The 24303-nt window shown below is 40.9% G+C and overlaps 1 protein-coding gene across 2 annotated transcripts in view; it reads right to left on the bottom strand.

Annotated features, from left to right (window-relative positions):
• LOC139695157 (nephrin-like) overlaps positions 1 to 21911 on the bottom strand; it is a 482338-nt gene extending 460427 nt beyond the window's left edge. Inside the window, exon 1 of one of the 2 annotated variants that reach the window (XM_071593811.1) lies at positions 21791 to 21911. The gene's annotated coding sequence lies outside the window, so the exon portion shown is untranslated. The remainder of the gene's footprint in view (positions 1 to 21790) is intronic. The other variant, XM_071593810.1, reaches the window with a different exon arrangement.
• Positions 21912 to 24303: the final 2392 nt, after the last annotated feature.

Below are 24303 nucleotides of genomic sequence, written 5' to 3'. Positions count from 1 at the left end.
TTTCAATACGGGGACCGTATCTTTTCTCTGTAATGAATACGTAATCGGATTAGGTACAAACATGAATCGCCGATAGATATTCTTTATCTATTCAAAAAGTGCTAAGAACTGTCGAGGGAAAAACATGCAAGGCTATATACGAACGAAAGAAATATTATTTACTTTTAAACAGGTCAATGTGATGTACGGAAATATTTGTATTCATAGTGTGCCCAGAACGAGCCTATCGCATACTTGAATTGGAAGCGGAACGCGTAAAGGAAGATTATAAGAAAGTGGGGCAAGTATATAAATCGTGAATCCAAATTGAATACCTAGCTCTTCGGCAAGAGAATATCCTACAAGTGACAATCTTTACCAGAGTTAAAAACATTCTCCTAAAACCGTGCGATTTAAATTATTAAAAAAACCTCAAGCGAATTAGACAAACCGTGATCAGTTTCGTTAGCGTCCACTACATTTTTTTCACAAAGATCACAACAAATAAAGGCTCTCGTGAAATCTTTCTGAAGTCTTGCCGTAAATATTTAGCCTAAAATATCTCTAGTACATCCATCTTTCATAAGAGTCATTGTCTTTTACCAATAAAATTTTTAAAAATTAAGTAAATTCCCAAGCATTACAGACGAAAAATACTAAAAAATACATATTTTCTTTGTCGCTAGCGTACTCAATCCCAGCTATATTTCGCGCACATACAAACATACCAGTTCATTTTATCCCTTTCCTCGATGAACTCGTATTTTACCTTTCAGCAGTTCGTTCAGCATAACGTCACCAAACAATCCCTTACATCCGACTCCAATACTGTCTCCTATTTCGCCAACTAAATTCCATTCTCTCGAATTCCTTTCATCCCTCTGGCTTCGAAGCTACGTCAACGAAAACTCCTAGCATTACAAATGTATCCAAAATTAACGTTCACGTTCCCTTGTTGACGAATAATTAAAAAAAATGCATACCGATAAATGCAAAGAATACATTTACAAGGACTTTAATGCGTAGCATGGCTCTAAATTAAATCAATATGAAGGACGGTGATTATTAGTCGAGTGGCGAAAAACAAGTACGTTTATGGTTACTAGAAAGTTGAAGCAGCTAAAATAGTGTATCGAATAAATATCGAGAGGCAGCGTGATAACGTTGGGGGATTATCAAATATATCCCTGCCTGCGGGGCGAAACCGGATGCGATGTCAGCATGTATGCAAAAGAGCACCCTCCTGGGGTCGTTCCGCCAACCCCGCGCTCATGACCCAACAGCACACATAAACGCAAGCACACACCTACGCACACACCTGGCGACGTCGAATATCCTTACCTCATGCATATTACCCCGCAAGAATCCCTGGAGGATATGAATGCAACGAATCCTGATGCTTACCAGAGACAAGGAAGTTGAATAATTATTGACGTGAATAATAATAAAGAAAATAATCATAAGAGTGACCATATTCGGAAATCATAGACAATACAATCCGGCCGAAAAATAATAAAAAAGGGGATGGTTCACGCAGCTTCCGGGAATTACCGTCGCTTAAGTTGACTTGTTGGACAACAGTTTCGCCCCGAGTCCTGGAGGAGTGTTTAGGTTCGAAACTGCTGTACGACGAGCCAACCTACGCAACGGTAATTCCTGGAAGCAGCATGGACAGATAGTCGTCGCGGAAGCCTTAAGATTTATAGAAAGAGAGCGCACATGCTACGGAAAAGAACGAAACTATTAATTGTTTAAATTTTAACTACTTCAGTGTTTTAAAGATCGCGGTGTAAATTCTCAAGCGATTTGTATTCAATTCAAAGTTTTACCCCGGAATTTTTCAAGAATAATATTACTAGGGTCGCCGTTGACAAGGATTTCAAATTGCAATACTCGTAGATATCCAAATTATCACCGTCAACGAGGTAACACTATTAATAAATTAAAGGAAATGAGACATGTAAAAAGGAGCTTCGCATTATAAAAAGGATGGAACCTAATGCATGTTATATACACAGTGCAACTTGGCTTCTTACCATTGCCGCAGCGCAATTATTCAACAACTTCAAAGAGGCAAGCTGTAGAAACTAAGGCAATTAAATCTTCATCAATGCACCCGCATGCATTTGTTTCGACTACTCCCCAATATCTTCGTTAGACGTAATGAAAGAGTTACCAAGTTCGACGATAGGAGAATATTTGGTGCCAAAAGTTTTAAAGATCATATTTACTGAGGATAATTTCCATCTTAACTGGGAATCTGACACTTTTCAGAACATTTTATCTCGTCCTTACATCTTGGAATATATTGGCATTGCCAATTAAATACGAGCCATAATATAAAGTAACCATAATTGAAAAATGATTAAGAAGTCGTTAAGATTTCAAAAACATACCCGAAAGAAGAAAGATGGAAGGGAAAATGTGAGATAAAAACTGTAAAAGAAATCATTCCGAGCAATTGGAAGAGCCAAGTACTACCACTTCCTGGAAATAAGAGTGCTCAAGTCGGGAGGTAAAAGGAACCCTTTGAGGAAAAAGATTTATCCATCCGAAAAGGGGCTAAAAAAAGACAACTCGATGCATGCCTAATCGAACTCATTCAAAATTTAAAGCAGTGATGTGAAAGAAATCACGAAGGCTCTGTTTGTTGGCCACGTCTCTCTCAGTAACCCTTAAGAATTGGATTAGCCTTTTTTTCATGTCGCCTTTGCATTACGCTCAGTTAAGCTCCAGTCTCATGATGTAACTGAAAGAGTTATTTAGGCTAGGATTGTGAACATCTCGCAAAGGAGACCTTCTTCATGAAAAGAAAAATACGCGTTCTTGGAACTCGGCGCACTTAAGGCCTTTCTAAAGTTTTAGCGTTAAGGACTTTACTTTGAGGTTTATAAAATATCTAGCGTTTGCAATTTCAATGCAGGCTTCCCAAAAAGACATGCATCGGAAAAAGAAATTTACAACTGAGCTAAAATAAAAAATTTAAACAATAATTATTACTTTTCTTTGAAAGTGACTGGCAATAGGAAAATAAATACCAATAAATAACGAAATAGGCCGATGAGACTATCAAATGATTTGGTTTTTCAGGCCAAAATACTATTATTATTCACAAGATGATCAAAGAGTGATCGATTTAAGTCGAGAATATCAATGATAAACATAAAAAAACAGGTAAATGGATATACGGGGTCCCGGTGGTCCAGGGGTGGAGCGTCGGACAACTGAGCCCCAGTTCAATTCCCGGGCAATCCTTTCTGGGCACCTGCAGCACCACCCAAGTTATGTGATTTTTCGGGTACCAGATCTTCGGCCCCAAACCGGCACAGGGAAAGGAACTGGGCCCCCTAATCCTGATGTGTGAATTTCACACGCCATATGTATTAGTACTGGGTGAACTCTATCATCACCTACCAAACCGACCATAGGGGTTTAGCTTATTGTATTTATGGTTTTTCATGGATATGCGGTTGATTCTCTCTAAATATTTTTCGTGCTCTCCCTTACAATAACTGCGTATCATTATTTTTATGAATTATATCGCATTTTTTATTGTCCTCTTAATTTTACTTATGGGCTTTCGTGGAAGGCCAGGCTTTTCTCCATTAGTCCTCTATGTTGAATCTCCATTCCCCACGATGTATTTCAAAAGCCACTGAGTTTCGTTTTCTGGTTAGAAGTGGTTAGGTCGCGTTAATAAGCCAAGAAGTAGCTTATCGAAGAGAATACAGCTTCATATGTGTTTCCTTTACATCATTCATGTAATGGTATCCAGCTTGGCTCATCGGAATTAATTTTCTACATTTCATTAATAAATATCAATGATACCCTTCAAAATTAAAATTGATAATTTACTTCTATCATAAGTTGAACTCTTATTTTATCATCTGATTGGCCAAATATAGAGGTGTCTACCTTAAGTTCTTATATCTATAACTGCGTGCTTTTTCAATCCTAGCCACTTCTGACCCGACAGCGGAATCTGATGAGTCACGAAAGCGTCGTCACGAGATTGAAGACTGAAAACAGCGGGGGAACCCGGAAAAACCTGAACTTATACTCATCCGAACTTAGCCTTGCCAGTTTATTCCCTAAATCCCAGAGAATACCGACGACTATGTCAGAGAGTACCACTGCCAAATAAAATAAAATGTTACCGTATTGCCACTCCACAAAACAGAACGTTTAAGAATAAAAATCACGAAGAATAACCAAAGAAGGGGAAGAAGAGATGGGTGCGCGAAGTTTCCTTTCAACTCAGGTACATCAAATGGGCTCAAGTAGAAGAATTTCTGCGGGAGCAAACGAACACATTTCTACACGCATACATTCATTTATATCTTAGGCCGCTCAAAACGGATGGAGAGTAGGAATGGACAGAGTTAGAAAGACGAGTAAGAAAGGAGTATAAATTAACTTCCGTAATTTTTAACGTAGTCAATTGTGCCCATCCTAAACGAACCTTAAACGGTAGACCACCGATGCTAAAAATATCCAGAGGACTCACGCAAAAGAATAACAGAAAACAAAATCTTCTCAAGTCGGAAAATGGGATCCCAAGCCGTGTTAACACACGCGAAAGATGGAGCGCATGACTTCATGACGTCAGCAAGAGGGTCGACATCAGAAAGCGTCATTTCCTCAGGGCCGTCCTCGTGGGACGGCATACAGGCATTTCTTCAACGCGCACAAACACTCGCACACAGGAGGAAAACACAGAAGCCAAACCAACAAGGAAGTTTTCTTCGCCCTCCATTCCCCACTTCCTCTGCATCCTCCCCCTGCCCACACATTCCCCCCGTGGCGAGGGTGGACTGGGACTGAGGAGAGAAAGCGTGAGATTCCCCAAAAACTTTATTCCCCAACGCGGATGACATCCCTTCATCCTCCGGGGGATGGATCCCGGAAATACTCCAATCACCCGTAGTCACCCGGAGACATCATCCTCCCTTCCCCGGAGCTCTGACCTTTCTCTCTTCCCCTCCCGCCCCAAAACGTTCGCCCCCTCCCCCTTATTCACTTCTCCCCCGACCTAAGGATCCCACAAAGACGCCCATTCGTCAGATTTTTATTTCTGCGATTTCTCGAAACACCATATCCCCCACTCCGCTCACCCATCACAGTTTTATCACGTTTTCATGCAATTTCCTCCGTTATAGAGACTATCTCTGGCACAAAAGAAAGAAATAGGGACGAGGGAAATCCTTTAGAGGTAAGACTTTGCCGTCACTTGTGACCTCTTGAGGTAATTCCTTAAAAAACCATGAAAAATTAAAGGTATTAAAACAGAGAAGGTTCACGAATTCCACCAAAACGGAGTAGATAAATGAGCGCAAAATAATATTTTTTTTTGTTCAAAAATAAATGTGACTAATGGATATTGAAAATAATTAGCCGTGTAACACGGGATGGACTGTTGATTAATATTAAAATAGTAATTTTGAAACATGGTTGTTATTCGGTTACCCTGTTGGAGTTATGCAGTGGGATACGCGCATTGTATTTCATCATTAATTGAATATTCCACGAACGATTCTCTACTCAGCATATTATGTACTCGTATACATTACTACCAATGGAAATAAATTCTAACAGCTAATTCTCTGATTAAAATTATTTTACACCAAAATGTTTAATTTGATTGCCGCTCCTGTTAGCATTTCTTTCTAATATCATAAGACAAAATGTTGGGAACATGCAATAAATTATGCAATCAAATTATAAGAAAAATTACGCGATTTGTTCTAGGAAGGAGTATGTACAATACACAACAAACTACAGAAATTTATTTGTTTTAGGTTTGAATAGTTATCACATTTTCATACTGTATTGTTGAATTGTAGATGTAGTAAAAAATAAATCGAAAACATTTCCTCATTTTCTGTTACCATCACACAATTTCAAAGAAATTCTGCGTCTCTTTCCAGCGGAGTTGCATTCCACTCGATTACACAACTAATGAAAATTTTCATGAAAAATAAAATAAAAGTTGGACCCTCTCTTTGATAATTTTGCCAATATAGCGTCAATAAAGTGTTCTGCCAAAGAGAAAAGATGGGTACAGTTACGTACTTTCAGCATTATAGTAGGGTAATTTGGCCTGTTCGGAAGGAACATAATACATTTCTGCCTTCTTTTACCAATCAATCCATTAAACACACTTTCCTTTAAATGATTACTCGTAACAAAATGTGTATGTGAACCCTCAATACTACTATTTCTCCACCTAATAGTCACTACTCATTCAATAAATTTTATATTCATTTTTCCTTTATTTTGATGCATCATTCATTCACATTATTTTTAATAATTCAATCAAAGGTTGTATTCCTACGAATTCCGTATGATTAACTGATGCCACATCACCTTGTACTCTGATAACTTTAGTTTATGACCTTCAGAAGGGAATCAAACACATGATTCTTTTGAAAAATTTAGCAAATAAAAACTGATGATTATCCTATTTAAAACCACATCAATATCAAGTCAGTAAAATGCCACCAATTAGAAGTATATTAATAGCCAATGATTTATTAGTTCCTAATGTGGAACTCGTACCATATATCCAGTCACAAACAATGCATATCGAAGGTAAGGAGGAAAAACCGGTATCATTAAAAAATAGAATAAAATTATTTTAAATACGTGCGTTCCTCATGTATGATTTTATCCTGCTTATATGCTCCTTAAATAAGGTAAGAATCAAGTTGCTTTAAAGGTAAAAGGGTGAAAAAATATCAAGCGGAAACTGAAGCGCTTCCTTTTTCATATTCGAAACATCAGCCCCGGGAAGAGGAAACAATTCTCCGAGACTTCATTAAAAATCGATGGTGCGCAGTGACCGTTCCATTATATCACTGTCCTTCAAATCACCTAGGCAACGACGATTAAAACGAGGAAAAAAAGGGGAACAAAGGTAACAAAACGGAAAAAAGCCCGCCGGGGATAAGAATCACCTTCGATTGGAAACCCGCAGAGGGCTGGCAGGGATAAAGGGAAAAAAGGGGATACGGACACGAGTACTGGACCTGGACCTGAGCAAATTCCACCGTGTAGTCCCCATTGATTGAAAATAGAAGACTCGCCAGTACTCCATTCGGAATTACAAAATGGAAGATGCACCAACTTTCTCTTCCGATTCATGAATAATATTTTATAGGCTCAACGAATGAACAGTTTCATAATTATCAACTCACAAATTAACCGTCGAATGGAAAAGTAGTTCTCAATATTTGAGATGAGGCAAATACTGCAATAGCAACTCTTTGGATCATCAGACCTCTAGTCAAAATAAAAAATAATGATCTCACATATTGAATGGATAATTTATAAATCCTAAAATGACATGTTTAAGTTGAAGATGCTAGTTATGCATGAATAACGGCAAATATAAACTGATATGTCACAACCAATTTGCATAAATAATTAGGATAATATTTAAAGCAAAATTTTTTCGTAGTAATCCCGTGCCAATTTTTTAAGCTTAAAACTATTCTATTTTCTTCACAATGATGTTACGAGGAAGGAGATGAACGAAATTGTAGACAGCATAATTAAATTTCGTCTAGCTGACTCATTCTTCGTATAGAAAGAATAACACTATTTATTTAACGAACTTAAATTTCAATATATTTTAACCTAGCGTGTAATACGATTCGTCCATCGCATTATGGAAAAATGCTTCCAATCTGTTATTTGATACCCACCTTTTGTTCAACCAGATTAAAATAATTATCCTATTTATTGATCTTATAATTAATAATCCCTACATAACAGTAGTAGCAGCAAATTCTCCCCTATCGATGGCCCATTTTTAATCAATTAAAAAAACTTCTTCAAAAATCCAAATGCCGAAGACAAAATTTAATCCGACTGCTTAGTTCATATTCTCCGTCAGCAAAGCCCCTCCGAATAAGCCGTAATCACTGAATTGTACCAACATAAATTTACGTCTCAATTTTAAAGCGAGAAAGAAAATAATAACATTTTTTTATTAATACGAACCCCGTATTATTAGCCACAATATACGAAAGAACCTTTAGTGAGAAATCTACAATGATACACGGAACCATAGAGGGCGTAAAACGTGTAGCACATGGTGCATTCGCGCACTCAGGATAACAATGCAGGGAGCCTCCGGCGTGGTGCTCCCCTCGGCAAAAAACATACACATTGCCGCAGGGCGCTTTTACGCTCGGACGCGAAAGTCTGTTATGGCGCATTTTTTCCCCAAGTGCTACTCCGGGTAGAGGAAGAGGGGTGCGAGTAGGAGGGAGGGATGAGTCAGTCCAACGGTTGCTGCGTAATCTGTAATTAATCGCGCCATAATTCCTCAGGTATTTGCAGCGTATGCGATGCTTGATGTATTCGGGAGGGGGATAAATCACCGACTGCGGGCTAGGGGTACTGAGGGCAGAGTATGAGAGCAGAGAGAGGTGTGCGGAAGGGGTAAATGAAAGGGCGGGGGAAGGAGTGAGGCGTGATGGTAGGGGTCGTTGGAGGCAGACGGTTGAAGTGGGACGGAAGAGGGGGAGACCAGGGATGGCTTGGCCGCGAGGCGGGTTTGAAGGCAGGAATTCGATTAATGGGCCGAGGAATTGGACCGCTTCGTGGGTGAACGGCTTTACCTACTCCCCCCCTCCCGGTCCAACTTCCCTCGCCATCCACACACCCTTGCCCACCTTCCTTCCCACCCACCCGCTCAACTGGCAACCGTTTCTAGGTGAGAATGCAGGAAGTTGCGGGCGTTCGGTATGAACGGGAGATTTGATAACCATGTAATCCGAGGTCCACCACCACTTACTCTTCACCGTATGCTCAAGCACAACAATTTTATCGGATAGGAGAGAGGGTCCAAATACGGCGTTCACGTGAGAATTAATCTTCAGCGGTTAAAGGAAGAATATTCCCCATCCAGAACACAGTCGCCGGGAGAACGGGAAGAATTTACAGGTTGAAATACACTAAACATACTTCTCTGTCACGGACGCTTCAAGGAAGAATAAAAGACAAGAAGACGTTACCTGATAGTAAAATTGAGTTGAGATTTGTGCCAGACCAACCATCGAATTGATGACCAGAGATGGTGACGGTGATTATTCCAAAGCATAATATGAAATTTTGTTTCTATTTCGTCTTTGAATACATTGATTAATACGCGAGCGATGATGTATGTGGTGTAGAATTATCCGGGAAACGACTTAAAACAAGGAATAATAGAACCTAAGAATTCAAAAGAGGAAACATTAATTAATCAAACTATAAAAAAGCTTCAAAATACGGGAGGAAAATCTGGAAAAAACACTGCTATAAACTATTATGACACGGAGAAAGAAAAATATGCCTACACAAGCTGGCTACACCCATTCAAACCGGAACCAGCTCGGTCAAATGAAAAGCGTATTCCAAGAGATTTCATTTAGGGCATTTGTTGAAAGATGAATGTTCTGTTTCCAATCATTTTTAACTTTAGTTAATTCATTTATTAAGGGCATCATTTGCGAATAATTCTTAAACTTTTACCTACACGCAATGCAGCTTGTGCACCTGGTGTGGAATACACCCTGCGTAAAACATCAAATGGGGATCATTTGTTCGAAGAGTATGTAATAATTGAAACACTAAAATAACATTAAGTTACAGAGGAGTTTTCAATTCAACAATTTAATGTAGAGACAACGAATATTTTACGGCGATAAGTCTAGTTGAAATAATGAAGGACAAAGTCCGAGTTAATGTGCGATAGTTACTCCTGGATCGATTCATTTCGCTTTTCACTCTTCCGTCTACATATTAGTAGCGTGGATATCAAACAATAGAGTCTAGAAAGCAACTGAACAGATGAAAGTAAGAAAATAAAGGTGATTAAGAGAGAAACCACTCGGACGTTAATCAGGGAGGCATAAGGGGATTTGACGACGCAAGCACCCCAATCACAAGCGATAAAAAGAAAGGCACAGCTCAACTGAACCCGAGGATTTTTCAACGCTTCAGGAGCATTGGGCGACACTCCGGAATTCGACGAAAATCGAAGAAATCCTCACGACACGGGATCGTGAAAATGCACTCGGGAAGAAAAACTCAAACTATATCCAGGAAAAAAAAATTATATAAAAAAACTAGTACGGTCGGCATAACACGCAGGTTCGGCAGCGAGGCGTGATGATGCACCTTTTCCATCATTCGATTTTCCTGGGGAAAAACGAAACCCGGGGATGCAGGTGTTTTGTGAGTGGTGGGGTGGGGTGGAGAAAGGTTGATCGGGGGAGGGGGTCGATGTAGGGTAATCCACTCGATGGACTAACACGAGGGAGTCGGCAGGAAACGCTGCACCGAAGGGGTGGCGTAAAGGCGGCGGAGACCCGAAACGCGGGACAGGCGAAAGGGTGGGACAGGGTGGGCGGAGGGCCGTGGGGGAGGGAATGGGGTAAGAAAAATGGCACAGGGAACCGACAACAAGGATACCGTGAGTGCGTCAGAATGATGGAGGAGTAAAGGGGAGGCGGGGTGACGGAGAATGAAGGGTTGGGGGGAGGAAGAAAGAAGGGGGAGTTGGGCGTTTTCGGATACCATTGGAGGAGAGGTGGTAGGGTGGAGACCTAGGGCCTGCGGATCCCTGCCGCCACCTGGGTATCGGCAGGGGGAACTAAACGTGAAGGGAGCATCGGTAAGGGGTGGAGGGTGGACCGGGGAGAAGGCTGGGATGGGGTGTGGGTGGGGAGAAATAAGGGAGGGAGAGAGACAAGAAGAACTTTGACAGATAGGTTTAGCGGGGCATTGGGCTGGCCTGCGCGAAAACAAGGGCTCGTGTTGCGCAATTAAAAATTTAAAAATGCGGGGAAGCCAAAGGAATAAATCCCGAAACGGCCGATCGAGGGAAGAGGAAGGAGGGAGGGGATTGAAAAAATAAAATTTCTGGGCGGAGGCGGAGAAAAATTGGCAAAGGGAAAAAAACGAGTTATGGAACATTTCGAGGAACGGTAGCGAATGAATAAAAAATAACACCGAAATCTCAGAGCAACGAAAGATAAATTGAATTTAAAAAAAGTAAACTAGCCCTTTCGATCACCGCGTGAGGGGAAGGGGCTTAACAAAAAGACTTATCAAATGAAACATAAACATATGCGATGGAAGCGCAGAGGAAAAATCCATATTAAGGAGTTTTGTGAATTTTTTTCACTGAGGTGGAGTGGCGTGGATAAAAGAGAGCTGAGAACCGTCATCAAGAAATTATTAAGAATACTTAAAATCTGTGCTTCATTTTGAAAAATATTCGAAATTTTTTACACATTTTTATTCCTATATTTTACCATTAAATAATAGTTTTGATGAAATTATGAAAATCAAAACCATTTAAAAAATACAATTAATATTTACTAGCAGAACATTTACCTTAGTTAACTACGAAAACTGAATTCAAATCATAAAATTACTTTAGTATCCACACACATCCACTTAAAAATATTTCTTAATTTTTGAACCCTTAAAATACTAATTCTGCCCTATTAAAGGCAGATTAAACCCATAACAATTACCAAGGTATTTGCGTAAGAAGTTTACATGTATAGGCTAGTTAGGTATGGACAACTAGACGGATAAGTTTTCCTGAAAATATTGTAAGTCTTCAAGGATAATAATTCACAAAAGTCGGACAGTTAGTCTGTCTGCACTGGTACTTGCGGAGTTACTTGGAGAATGACGGATCTACAATTTTGGCACGCGTTAAATCCACCAACACGGAAGAAAATTGTTACAATTTTTCTGTAGGTTGACCAGATCTTTCTTCATTAATCGATAAAAACTTCTAAAATAAAATGTAATATATCGAAATAATATCAGCATCATTTGTCGTGCCCAAAAAATGTAAGCTGAAAATTCGTTTGTGAATATTTTACCGGGAAATCAGATTAGAGAAGGATTTTGGAGAAGGTAGCACATAGAAAATAAAAACCAGGAGTACTAGAAAAATTATGCACAAATGACTAGTTAGCACAGCATAAGAAAAAACAGAAGACAATTCCCCTTGAAGAAGAACTCGGGAAGTATATCTGAATCAAAAGAAAAAGGACGTTAAGTACGGCACCTAATCTGAGTGAGAGCGATTTACCACTAGATAAGAAAGAATGGAGTACTGCATTCAACCCATCCTTAGAATGAAACATTAATGAATGGACACAATGGAAAGAGAAATTCGGGGAAGACCACGTTCAGCTAAATTAGAGTTCATTTTTGATGACTAACTACCCGAGCCGACAAACATTTAATCCTTGATGGAAAACCAAGTAGAATGGCTAAGTATCTCGCCTTCCGAATTTCCGTGGAGCATTCATGGAGGGAGTGAGTGCGAGCGGGTGGGAGAGAGGATCTTTAGGACTTCGGAACTCAAAAGCTGTGAAATCGAACGGGATGGAGAGACCGAGAGGGAGAAGGAAGACTGAAGGCTGCACGGCCGATCCTCTCCCACGAGGCAACAACGTCAGACGTTAAAGAGGACACTCTGGGTAAGAAAAAAAACTCCAGTTTGGGGAAATCCTAAGAGGAGAATGGAAAAAAGAGTGAGAGAGAAGAGTGACGCAAGAACGGTACAGCGAGACAGAGAGAATGTAGAAGGAGTTGCTGAGGAGAGGAGAGGGGGATAAAAAATAGAAACGAGGACGACATTCGCTTTTCGGATAGTTTCCCGGATTTATCAGCGAAGGACACCGAATGGGAATGGGGAACGTCGTTTAGTTTTAAAACGCCCCGGTAAGAAGAGAATAAAAGGAAGAAACTAAAAAGAAAAACTCATAGAAAACTAACCCACCCCGTCCCTCAACTCGCCCGCCCGCTCCTTCCAACTCATCCCGGAGCAAAGGGGGTGAAAGAGGGTCGGGTTAAGGAACACCCCGGTCTCGGAGAACTCCCTTCCCCAGAGTCTGCCATCCTCGCGCGCTGTACCCCTTTCCCCCCCGCCTCCTCCCGCCGTTATCTCTCCGCCCACCCTCCCTGAAAGACTCACTTCACCGTCTTTCAAGTAAAGTTGCGCGGAAAGAAAAAGGGATCACTGGAGGATTGGGCGAGAGGGAAGTAGGGTGAATGGGTTGGGTGGGGGGTGGGACGCTGGGGTGGGAACGAGGGGGGGCAGGTCAGTGGAAAGGGGACGGTCCGAATAGGGAGAGAGATTCGAGTAAGGTGAGGGGAGAGGTAGGGAGGGTGTGGGTTCGGGGATGGAGGGATAAGGGACTGCTCGAGGGGTAACAGAAGTGAGGGGATAGCGAGGGGGTGAAGGAGCAAGCGGGGATGGGGGTTGGTGAGTGGTTTAGCTGGGTAGTGGAAACGGAGGAGATAGAGAGGGGGGAGGGGATGAGACGGGGGATTGAGTCCGAAGCGTGCAGTTTTGAGAGTTGGTCACATCCTGCAGAGAGAAGAGGGCCTAAACCCCGTGGATGCGGAGGAGGAGGAAGTTAGAAGTTCCGAAGTAGTAGGAAGAGGAGAGGATTAGGGGTTGAGGAGGGAGAGGAGGGAGGGTGCAGGAGCTCGTCGTATCCACTCGCAACCATCTCTCCCCTGACCCTTGTCCTCCCTCCCTCTCTTTCCTTATACCCCCGCACTTCTTTAACGCCGACGAAGTGAGGTCCAATAAAGATCCCTTTCCACACACAGGCAAGCACGAGACAGACAGGGGCTAGGGGGGGTCTGCGTAGTGAAAAAGTGGAGGCAAGGGTGTGGGCGGCGATGAGCTTGGAGGAGAGAGTGGAGAAGGGTACACACTGGGAGCCAATAATAATGGGGGAGTGCGAAGGGAAATTCTAAGCCATATAAGATAAAAGGACGAAGAAATAGTGGGCTGTGCTAAAAGAGCTAGTACAATACATAACTAGAGATGAAAAGCTGAAAATCCTTGAGGTAACGTATCTCCCATAAAAAGGAGAGAGGCTAAAAAATTGCCATACGTTTGCATAGCAATGGTTTTCATTAAGGAAAGATTCCCCCCGACTTTCTTACTTTCAACGCTCTCCTAAAAAGTTTAGTAATATTTTATTTAAACGAAATTAGTGAACGTCGAGATGGATTATTCCCAAATGATTGAACATTATTAAGCTATAATTCATTATAAAAACGTTTGACCTTGTTAATGCTTATCCTTTGCGTTTAGAGGACTTCGGAATGACCAGAAAACCTTGAGATAGCGGAAAGCTAATCAACATGATTACGTAAGTATGTATTTGATTCTTTGGTAATGTCAATAAAAAACCGAAGCAATGATCATATTTTCTGGAGTATAAAAAAATAGCACGTCATTAAGCTTAGTTTATCACATGGAAACCACCTATTTTCTTTCCGTATCAATGCTGCCATATACTTGACCTAATGGATTAACGGAATCGACTCGTTTTATTGGAAAAGATTTTTCGGAATGAACGACTTTTCGACAGAGTGAAATGCAATTTCTCTTCAATTCCGTATACCTTTCTGACAAGTGACCCACCGTCAAACAGGGTGATGTTTGAGAAGGAAAAATATGTGACAAAGATCCACAAAAAGACACCACCAGAATGGGACATACAAGGAAGCTCCAGAACAAGGAAAAGAAGGAAGAGAAAAATCTGGAGATATTGTGACCCACGGACCTCCACAACCCCCCGTTCGCAGTCGCCAAGGGGAACAGTATCCCAAGGTAAAGGGAGCTAACGAGAGAGCCGAAGAATACTGACGAGGGGATTTAAGAAGCCGGAAGAGGGCGAAGGGAGCCGGGGAGGAGGGAAAGTTTGAAGGGAGAGGAGGTATCTCAGCGAGTTAACACAGAAGGCTGGATAGATATTGAGATTCAAACCGAAGACTTTCGAACGTAGAAGAAGACTTCTCGCACGGAGGGATCCCCTCCTTCTTTCTGCACGAGCTAAAGGGAAACATAAAAAAAAGAAAGACTAAGGTTGGGGGAGGGGAACATAAACGCAACGAGAGGACGAGGATATGAAAAAAGAGGAGACAGACGGTGGGGAAAAGAAGATGGCAAACATTAATAATACTCTCCAATCGAAACTACTGCGAAAGGGGGAAGGAGCGGTAGGACGGTGAAGTGAGAGAAGAGCGGCAGGAGAAAAGGGAGGTAGATGAGGCGGAAGAGGATGTCGCGGAGGAAGAGGGTTTGTGTGCACGCGAGAAGCGGGAGGGGTTGGGTTTCGCAGGGTCCTGGGAGGGGCTGAGGACGAGATAGGAATTGATATGGGTTAGGCGAGGAGGGAAGGGGCGAATAGAGAATCCTGGGGAGGGAAAGCGAGGATGGGCACGAGGAAGAAGGCGCCGGGACACACGGTAGAACGAGCCAGAAAGGGATTCGGAAATGAAGTGGTGTGGAGGCGGATGCGTGCGAGAAAGTGAAATTTTCACTACTACAGCCCCTCCACTCTCACCTCACGCGAGGGGGAATAGTCCCTATTTGCTATTTCCTTTTCACAGCATTAAAGGCTGGGTATCAAATTTTACTTATACTAAAGTATTAATAATTAGAAGAAGGTGAACTGCAGACAGTTGAGGAAAGGCAAGAAAAGAAAGTACTGCCGGGGGATGTTCATTTTACCTAGATTCGTAACTTTTTTTCACAAAAGGAAATGAAATCGAGCTTGGCAGCTCTTCTGCTTTATTTTTTCACATCGTAAAGCTTTGCGTCTCAAAAATACAGGTTTGATCATCGAATAAATCTTTTCCTTACAGGCGGGAAAACACAACAGTGTCAGTTTTCAGCAATTTGACATAAAGGGTTCAAAATCATTTGAAAACAGGACATTTCTGATAAACAAATATAATGATATACAATATGGATAATTATAATTTAAAAAATTATTATTCGTTTGAGAGTAAAAAAATTACCGAAAAGTCGGGTTTTTTCGAAAAACATTTAGATGGACAAAAATTATTTAACATGAAACATAAATAATGGATTCCTTATTTTTAATCCTTGAAGACACGATGATACTTATCTATGGATAAATCGATGATGATAGGTCCTCTTTAATAACAAACATAGTCTAAGATATCTAAAAATGCCGGTAAAAATGTACATCAAATTAAAACTATAATTTCCTGGTTTTCGGTAGAACCTTTTGGAATTCTAAAAACATCTGTGCAAAATAATTTCCATAATTCCCAGATATTCTACTTTAAAAGATATGTTTCACCATATACGAAAGAATATACTGTTATATTTGGCGGAAAAGGGTTTAATTCTAGACATAGATTTACAGTATTTATTTTATCTTCTAGAGTCCATAAACGTAAAAATTCATTAGGGCGTTCGATTAAATTAAAATGTCACAAGAAAGAATGGTTCAAAATGATTATTTGTTTACGTCTACTCCCAACTCGACTATCTTAAGTGAATTTAATTTTAAAGTGGTTTAATTGGAAGATATGTGGCTTTGATTAAGACAACTGTGAATGGCAACGTCTTTGGTCTTTAGGAACGAGGAATTGTCTAGGAAGGATTCCATTAAAAATCTAATTTAAATATCCGACGTGAATTCCAACGAGCTTGATGAACGTTAACTACGTAATTTGAGAAGGAAAGGATTACAGTCTTTCAACTGCGTTACAGAGGCGAGCTTACAAATTTGTTTTTGGAGGTGTACTCACTTGGATACCTACACAGAACATTTACAGACATTCGGTGACGAACCTCCTTAATGTTAAACCGTGAAGTGGCGTTTGGGAGAGAATCTGATTGCCATATGAAAACAGACAGGGTAAACACGATCACACTATTAAAACGAGAAAACGAACATATGAAAAAAGGTATGACATTAAATGACCTTGAAAGTAATAAATGGGGAAAGGTGCAAAAGGAACGGACAGGATAGAGAGGCTGGAGGAGGAGAAATAAACCGGGTGGAATGAAATACGAGCAGCAAGCCCTAGCAGAGTCGGCGGGATAGAAACCAATTTCCAAACTTTTTTAAGCTTCCCATGTTAGTCGCACACAAAAAAAAGGAGGAGAGCACATGGAGGAAAAGACAGTCCGTGATTCGGAGGGAGGACTGAAGACTAGAGAAGGGCACGAAGGCGTTGGTGAGAGTGGGATCTCTCCCGGGGCAGGAAAAGTAGGGCTCAACGGAGAGGGAAGGGATGTCATGCCGCGGAAATGAGAGGACCGTAGCCTTTGGAGTAAAGACGCGGAAGGATTTTACGGAAAATGTGAGGAGCTGGGCGAGGGGGAAGAGAGTAGAGAGATAGAGAGAATGGGCGGATGGCGGGTCGTGATTACAGCCGATGCCTCGAACACCAGAGACCCTCACTCACCCCCTGGCCGAAAAAGTACGAGAGGCCCTGAGAGGAAGGAAAGAGGTATCTCCGCGGTAAGAAGAACGGCGGCGGGTACGCCCGTACCGGAGGGCGGGGGGTTGAAGTGAGTTTGGAGGAGAGGCACTCGAGAGGGACATGCGCAAGAGAGCATAATACCTCCAAAGGAGGATACGAATAGACAGAAGAGCAGTTAATTTCAGGGGGAGGGGGGAGGCGGGACTCTGGGGAGGGTTGTAGGTGTGAAGGTGGGCCCGAAGAGAGAGAGACTTTCTGACGTGAAATGAGGAGGGGCGGGGAATTAAACGAGGAGAGAGGGAACTAGTGGGGGTATGAGAAGGGTCGAGGAGATGGGGGGGAGAAGCGGAGGAGGGTTTCCGGCTTGCGGAGGACGGGACAAGGTGGTAAACAACGGGGCTAGGCAGGGAGAGAATGGAAAGAAGTAGGCGGAGGGGTTGGTTGGGGAGGAATTAGGGCGGGGCTTGGAGAAGGATATCGTAGGAAAGGTGTGAGAGGTGCAGAAAGGCCGTGGGGCAGAAGGTGACGAGTGGACGAGGAACTACTCCGGAATCAAGGATGTAACGAAACGATGCAATAATGTAGAGGGAGAATGAAGGTGAGCGAAAATGAGATGCCTCGCCGCTCATACTAATTTAGTAAATACTGCAAAAAGCAATAAATGAAGTAAATAATAAATTTTAACCAAAATTTAATTACACAAGAAGTAATTTTTCGCGAAAAAAGTGACTTGCTGGTGTTAAATCAATATTACATAAAACAAAAAAGAGCAGTTCAAAATTATTGGGAAAAAATAAGATCATAAGTAAAATATTTTGCCGGCGAACACGATGTGACTTCCCGCCAGGCTGAAACAAGTGGAACATATAGAGATACAATAAAGTGTTCCAGGAAAAAAGCAAGGAAGAGGAATATTTAAATAGCAGCTAAAATTTTAATTTTGAAAATAAGTGAACAATGAAAATATATGTAGGTTTTATCAATATTTTAGGGGGAAAACCTTAAATTACATTACTGTGGAGCAGCAAAATAGAGGTAACTGAAAAAAATATACTTGGAGTTAGCAGAAGAAGTGACGAAAATGAACTAAAGATTAATATCAATAACAAACTCCTATGATGATTAGCGGAAAAAGAAACTGGGCTTCATAAATGTTGCCAAGAGGAGGAGTTATTTAATGGACATATTCCAAGGGCAAAAAACCTTTCGTCAGACAATATTGGTAGGAAAAATGAGTGGGAAATATAAAAGAGAAGATTGGCTACAAAATTTATCAAGCTGATAATAGGAGACGAAAAATTGAGAAGTCATGAAAAAACAAATTAAAGCGTAGAGGTGTAACCAAAATTTTTAAAATGGGGGATTATTATAATAATAGAAGTCCTTCACGAGAGATTATTAGTTGTACTTCCAGTCAACTATATGTCCGAATTAGTTGGTAGTTTTACAAATAAAATTAAACTTTTTTGACCTTAATCATGCACGGTATTTTTAGGGAGAAATGGAACCAATTTTCCCGTATCCCACAGTGCTTCATTAATAGTTTATTATTATGGATGATAATTCATCAGGGAGTATTAGATAGGTATTCTCAAAGCCATGCGATCTACACTATGAGTTCGTCTGGTAGGAAACTATTCACTCTCGTTCAAATGATTGAGTTAAAATTAAAACTGGATAGCTCTCACGCAGTATTCATGATTTATTACACCAAATAAAATAAATATTCTATTTCTGGTAACGGGGAGCCACTATGTCAGATCCGGTTAACCGCAATCTTCCATACATGACGCTACTAAACGAAAACACGAACCGTTAAATACTTCTTGCGCGAGTTATTTTTTCAGCAAAGATGAAAATTATTGGAAATATTTGCCGCCACCAGTACAATAGAAATACCTTATATTTATAAGATTATAGTAATTTCCTCTGGAAGTACCAACATAGATGTGCTCCGCGCAACGCTAAATAACTCGTTCAATAACTGTTATTGGTGGATAAACATTTTAAGATGCAGTGGTAGCATTTTGACACTGCTTGTAACATGCATCGCATCCAGCTTCGCATGGTGAAACTGGCTCAAGAGAAAAATAATGGAAAGAATAATGCAATAATTTCAGACCCGGCTTCACAATTCGACAAGCTATATTAACCTCGTTGTGTATGCAACCCGAATTACAAATCTACACGTTCGGTTGCGTACGTGCTGGGGGCCTTGACAATGCGAAATTCCACTTGGCACTTTTCATCATGGATATTTTGTACTTTGAGTTGGGTACCATCATAACGAAAGAAAATTTTCCTTTAGGTCATGGCTTTAAATTTGAACTAAGAGAAATCTAGTAAATTAAAAAGTTTAATTTTCGTATACTTTCACAAATAATTTCTCCTTCACTCGTAGCAATCACCCAATGCTTGAAGTACATACATAAACGAGCTCGTATGCTAACCGTACCAGGTACAATGTAGTTCTCGAACAACAGGACTCCAGAATCAGCCAAATACTATTTCGGGTAGTTACTCACTGACAACTTAACGTAAATTTCTTGAGGAGAATCAGGTGGAAATTTTACAACGGAGGTTAACTGTGGAAGCAAAGAAATTCAATGAAAAGAGCTGGAGCATATATACATTATAGATATGCAAAATTTGATAGGAGAATTTCATTAAGCTCACGATAAGAGAACTATGGGTTCCTGGCAAAAGAATTGAGGACATGAATTATGACGGATTTGCAACAGCTTTGGGGAGGATCTTATCTTAATTCTATTAACTGGTATTAATAACTGAAAGGTAATACTATATACTGATTTATCATTTTCAACCATTTCAATTTCAAGAAAGGTACGATTTTGTTTCTAACTGTAACGAAGAGCTTCATAGACGTGAAGCCAGGAAAAGAAAGGAAGTATTACGTGTAGATTATTTCAGCAACTTCAAATTCCAAGATGGATTCAAAATCACATTATTAATAGAGCGAAAGGGATATAAAGACCATAATATAAAAGTCTTCCGTGCAAAATTTTCCTTATCGACGGTTAGCAATAATTGGAACTAATTTTGGGCTTTACCAGTTCCTTGTACACTTAAAGGTTGGCAGAACAGAAAAATGGGTTCTCTCCCTCCACAGATCTGTGGACGTTCCCTTGGAGGGAAAGCATCAATTGGAAAGATGTTCGAGAACACTCTTCGAAACCAGCAATCATCCTTCGTCTCTGATCATTCCGTGATTTGAGTTCCTTTTCGAAAATCAATATTCGCATGAGATTAACGAATGTGATCGATAACAAATATATATTCAAACACTCACGTATAAGGGAAAATTAACATCTGCCTATTATATTTAATGTATCAATATTCAAACCAACCATTCGGTTCTTTACAGTTAAAGGTCTAGCAGCGATTTAAACATGAAAAATTACATTTACTAAGAAGACCCGCAAGAAACTGTTAGTAAATAGTGCAGTAAAAGAAAAACATGAAAAATTAAAATAAAGGGTACGTGATTATTTTGCAGCATTGCATCCAAATCTCGACTGTGAGGGAAGACAATGGTTGTAACTTAGAGGGTACTATTATGAGGCTAAATAAAAATATATTATGAAAACTTTATGGAGTGGATAAAAGAATTATTTTAGAAAAAGAAGAACTTGCAAGGTAAATTTCCAAAAAAAAAGGAACGAGGATCCCCAGGATATTAATTAAGAAGTTGCTGCACACTGTGGTAACAGATTTATAAAAATAAAAGTGGAAGATGGAGCGGAAGAATCGGAACCACGGACAGCATCGAGAGGATGAAGAAGGTTTGAAGAGTTAAGGAAAAAAGCTACGAGGAAAAATATTCTTAGGTTTTGAAAAAGGCTTTAGAATTTTCGGGTGAAGTCGAAAATCGTTCTGGAACCGTTCAACACCTATTTCTAAAAGTAAACATTATTGAAGTTAATATCATTAAATAATTATTGATTGATTAACGCTTCCGAATATGCTCTTTGGAGTCAAGATTATGAGCGTAGATTTAGATAAATTTGAAATGGAGAATTGGAGAAGATTGAAGAAAATATGTTGGACCTATATGAATAACAATGAATAGATTTACATAAGGTTGGAGATGTCTCGTACCTCGGAGTAAATAGCGAAATTTAGAAACTTTGGTTGAATTATACAATTAAAGATGAGGTATTAGAATAGAGCGGGAAATACTCGATTCCCACAAGAAATTAAAAACAATGCAGGTAAAAAGAGTCCCAAACGATACGTAATGGATGTCTGAGCTTCATGAAACCAACGTTTAATAGATAGGTTACCTTTGGTCACAACAAGGAATTATGAAGAAAAGCTGAATGTGAATCAGTGAAGGGTGGGGAAAAATGAGCCAACCTCAGACGAGCTGTTGGGCTTATATGACAGCGGGATAATTCACACGGTGTGCGCAATAAGGGCTACAAGGGCTATTCTACTTTCGCATCTTCTCGATGCAATGCGCAAAGGATTGGGCATTGGGTAGCATGTTTGTACTCACCTAGTGCGAAGCCATCCTTGGTCCATTGCACTTGCCCCGCCTGATTCCCAACTTCGCATTCCAGCACCACTTCTCCACCCTCCTGGACTCGCGTATCCTTGGGCACCACACGGAAAAATTGTTGCTGAACCCCTGGAAGATGAGAATACACGACTGGATTAGAATAACGGTATTTATGGAGCTTAGATAAAATTTCAATATTTCTTAATCACAACATTACCCTTGTATGGCACGTAAGGTGACTAGACTCAGTGCCTATTTGAATCGCTTTCCTTAAAAATGAGATACGACAAAGACACAAGATCGGTTTACCGAAAATATTTTATCACTGGTAAAATTTGATAAGTCAGAAAGAACTCCTGAACTTACGTGCGACTGAAATCAGGAAAGCTTGAGCTTAATAAGTGATTTTTCGGAATGTAATGAGACTATAAAATTTAAAAAAAAAAATAAAAATGTGCTACCTAAATCAAAAACAAAAAAAAGGTTAATGTCTTTGGCATGAATATTAAATAATACATTAATCATTCCACCTGATGATCGCTGAAAACAGTAAAAAATTCCATTTTCCAAGGATGGGCGGTGCACAATCAAAAACAAAAGAGTAGCATAAATGTATCTAAAATATCTGTACGTGTTTCAGTTACAGAATGTATTCTTCTATTTTCTAAATCTGGTGTCCGAACACTATCCGTCCATTGGTCTTGTGTGTAACTGTGACTGATATAGCCTCGTAGAACGAACAAAGTTTAGGAAATTGAAATATGACCGAAATCGAAAAATCGGAGAGTTGGAAAATAGAAGCAACGAATACCAAAAAACAGCTTACATATTCGCGAAATCATGGCAGGCATGAAACCCATCAGAAAGGTCTTAACGGCAAGGAATTTCCGCTTGGCAAGATTCCTAAAAACGATTTACATATAAACAAAACCGTCTGGAAAGGAAATGAACGGGGTTAAAAACTAAGAATGATTTTAAAGACTGCACCGCCCGTCCATCTCCCTGGTACGAGAAACGCATTGGGAATAATGAGGTCGAAATGGAATGGGAAGTGGATAAGGGGCGTTGAGGGAGTGCGGGGGGTCCTGGCGGTGAACATAAGGTAAGGAGCTCGCGGGGGAAGAACAGCATTTTTTCCCTAAAATCGAGGGAAATTCACGCTGACTAGGACCGAAAAAGGGGTATGAGGGTCGGTCTGTTTGAGGAAGTATGGGAGTGAGCGGGAAGGGGAGGCGGAGGAAGATAGAGCGGAGAGTTAGCTCAGCAAAGGAAAACGCCTCTTCAATCATTTCCCTTCAGCAGCACCTCTAGAAGCCCCGCTTCTCTCTCTCCCCCCTCTTCTTCACCCACTACATCTCCTTTCCACCCCACAACGCATAGAAGGCACACCCCAGCCCACCTACCCGCACGGAACCCCAATTTCGCAGAACCACCCCGTTGCCTCTCCCTCACTGCCGGCGACCCTTCCCTTCCTCCCCGCTCCTTTCATCCCACCACACCCTTCCCGGCATTCCTATGGATGTGTGCGGTCGTCAGACGATCAAAACCAATCCTCCCCATTCCGTCCCCTTTACCTCCCCACAACCATACCCCTACACACCCTCTCCCTCCCGTACACACACCACTCATCCCGTCCTTCCCTTTTACCGCACGACCATTTTGCCCTGGAAAAGCTTCTAACCCAAAACCCCTGACCCACACCCCACCCGTTTCCACTTCCTCTGGTGTCCCACCCACCCTTGGCCCACATCGTTGCTAGCGACTGGTGAGGTGAGGAAGGGGAGGGAAGTGTCGGGTCGTGGGTGGGAGAGAATCCCTTTCGACCTAAGTGCGCGGGGATTGGTAAGGGGTGGCACAGGGGGGGGCTTCGAGAGGGTGGGCAAGGGTGGGGGGAGTGGGTGGACGGATTTAAGCAACTTGTAAGTGAGATGGAAAGGCAAAGAAAGGGGGGACCTTGGGAGGAGAGGCGTTTGGGAGGGTTAGGAAGGAGACGAAAACGACGACGGAGGAAACGGAAAAGGAGACGAGCTACCCGACGAAGAAGACGGGTAAGATAAGGTGAAGGCGAGGACACACGAACGCTGAAACGGGAGGAGAAAGGGGCAAAAACTGGGAACCTATTTGACGTTTGGCAGATGTATCTTTCGAACACGAGTGGGAACGTCGCTGCCAAAAATGAATTAAGTATGAAATGCCATAAACAGGATAAATTAAACCTTAATTATGACCGGTAATATAAACCTTAGCGTCCAATATTTCATTATAAAAGTCATGAAATCAATCATTAAGAGGGTGGTTAATTATTATGCTACTTCTATTCCGATAGTGACACTTAAGTTTGAGTAAAAGGAATATTGATTTAACTGATCCAGCCAAGATGATATTTCAAGCCAGAAATATATTTCTATTTAACCCAAAGTTTCATATTTATTTTTAGACAAATTATAAAATTCTAATTATTCTATAATCTATCTAATGATTGCAAACTTGATGATGAAATATTTTAAAAC

This window comes from Hetaerina americana, unplaced genomic scaffold (genome assembly GCF_022747635.1).
Source record: "Hetaerina americana unplaced genomic scaffold, ioHetAmer1.1.p SCAF_6, whole genome shotgun sequence".
NCBI lineage: Eukaryota > Metazoa > Arthropoda > Insecta > Odonata > Calopterygidae > Hetaerina > Hetaerina americana.
This window is presented reverse-complemented; position numbering and strand designations above follow the sequence as displayed.